Below are 2,496 nucleotides of genomic sequence, written 5' to 3' on the forward strand. Positions count from 1 at the left end.
TTGTGGGACTACAAAGACCTTGGTTATAATGATTAATAAAGGTTAAAATGGTAATACAAACTTAGTTAGGAGACCAGAACATGCATTTCTCAAAATCTGAAAGTGACATGTATATAATACTTCCAACTTACTCCTTAGTATGACACGGTTTTCAAAGTGGCAAATTTTTAACTTTAGTGACACATTCAGTTGCATCATTTAAACACTGAAAAAATCAAAAAGTAACAAAATAAAAATAAAGTCCAAATATCTACCTTAAAATACAAATTTATGCTATAATACCTATGATTTATAACAGAAAATCAAACACTGAATTATTAGAGGAGAATAATATGAGATGGTCAGTTAAAGTGATCTGAGAGGAGAATCACAATGTTAACTAAATTCTTTTTAATGTTTGCTTATGAAAAAAAATAGCCAAGAAAGTTTGGATAAATGTTTTAAAAACATGACTTTTTAAAGATAAGAGATAACAATGTATAAACTTATAATTAACCCTTGGTGTATTATCATGGTCCATTGGACCCAATTTTTGTTTTTAAGGTTTTTTCCATAGCACATTTAGCTATGGATAAGGGCTGATATTTCATGATCAATACTTCTCAGATATCTTTTTATTCCATCTTAGAGGCCTTCCAAATAAAAAAGAATATTTATTATATTCTTGAGTAACAGAATAGAATACATACCATCTTGCAACTACCAAATGGATCCATTGGACCTTTTCACAAATCTAATATAGGATCTTGCCTTATTTTTCTTCTATCTTGAAACAGAGTTATTTCATAATCCTAAGTATTATTTCATCTGTATTCATCAGTTATTCTCTACTATGGTAAAAATTTATCAAAGACTAAAATGAAAAATAAATGTAAAAAAAGGAAAATGAGGGAATCACCTAGAACAGGGATTGGCAAAGTTTTTCCTAAAGAGCCAGCTGGTAAATATTTTAGGCTCATGGATCACACTGTCCCTGCCACTACTCAACTCTGCCACTGTAGTGCAAAAGCAGCCACACACAAATGACTTAACATAGCTATGTTCTGATGAAACTTTATTTGCAAAAACCGGCAGCCAACAAGTTGAAGTTTGCCAACCCCTGACCTACAAGGTTGATACCACAGTGAAATAAATCATCGTCCAGTTTTTATATTGTGTTGCCCAAACTGTTACATCATATTTCAAAAAAGTATTTAAAAAGCTTGTAGACCACTTCTGGTGGCATGCTGATCCTTGCTGAGGAGAGCAGGGCAATTAAGTGGTCCATGTCCTGCTGCCTCGGGTGCCTGCACTGCCAACCATGGGCAAGCTCTGTGAGCACAGGCGGCCTGATGGGACTCTCCAAATGTAGTTGTATCAGTGTGTTATAATTCCATCTCATACCAACCTGGCTACTGGGATCCCCCGTAGCAAGTGAAATACTCAAGGCTATCCAGCACGGATGATGGCTACATTGACCTTCAGTTTAAGAAAAGCCCTCCTAAGATCCCTTATACGGCCACTACACTTGCCACTGTGCTGTTTTTGGTTGGTGCCTTTCTCATTATCATAGGCTCTCTCCTGCTGTTAGGCTACATCAGCAAAAGCCTTCAAAATAACAATAGCGGGCTTCCAGTCAAGATGGCAGAATAGAAGGTCCCCAGCATCACTCTCTTCCACAAATCAACCAATTTACAACTATTAAAAAGCAACAACACCCAAACTAGGGCTGCTATATAGCTCAGGGGAAGAGGAGGAGAGACCTACAGGGTTCATGAAGGCAAGAGAAGCCACAATGAGAGAAAAGGACTGCTCCCACCATTTCGAGCACCAGCTGTTTCAAGGCTGGAGCTGGTGAGCACATGGAACAAGACCTGACAAAATCCACAGGTGTGACCTTCGTATGAAGTTGCTTGGAGGTGGCAAGGGAGAAGAGGGCCTTGGTGGCCCCCAGGCCAGCAAGATCACTAACAGGGTTCCCGTGGACCCACACAGGAGCAAAAAACCAAAAACAACAGAAAAAAGGAGCCACTCAGAGGCCAGTGAGTCATCACAAGGGTGCATGGCCCATCCCATGGGAAGTGTTTGGAGTACAGACGGTAGAGGAGATGGGCCCACCGGGGGAACGCTGAGGCACAGCATAGACAGCTGATCTGCTCTCCAATCAGTGCAGGAACATTCAGGGGAGAATGGTCAGGGATACAGAACTGCAGGGGGTGTAGTTTGCTGAAAAGACTCAAGCCTAGACCAGAGTTTCCAAATAACCCAGGTGTACCGGACCTCAGGAGACCCCTACACATATATACAAGGTCGAAAATTAAACCCTGAGCTGCGCAAAAAGCCTTCCACAGGGAATCAGCTTCAATGAAGCAATTTAACTTAGCTCAACTACAGTCTCAAGTGCTGGTCGGTCCCCACAGGAAGTTCTCTTATTTTAGAAGAAAGCAAAGAACAACAAATGAGTTCCAGTGCAGAGATTAAGTGGTGGGAATAGCAAATAATCAAATACAGAACGGA

General features: G+C 40.3%; 1 protein-coding gene across 1 annotated transcript in view; it reads right to left on the reverse strand.

The window, feature by feature from the left end:
• The window catches only part of LOC103585519 (rho GTPase-activating protein 32-like), a 69,143-nt gene that overhangs the window by 65,624 nt on the left and 1,023 nt on the right, over positions 1-2,496 (reverse strand). The gene's annotated exons all lie outside the window — the stretch shown is intronic.

Source organism: Galeopterus variegatus, unplaced genomic scaffold (assembly GCF_000696425.1).
Source record: "Galeopterus variegatus unplaced genomic scaffold, G_variegatus-3.0.2 Scaffold247, whole genome shotgun sequence".
NCBI classification, from domain to species: Eukaryota; Metazoa; Chordata; class Mammalia; order Dermoptera; family Cynocephalidae; genus Galeopterus; species Galeopterus variegatus.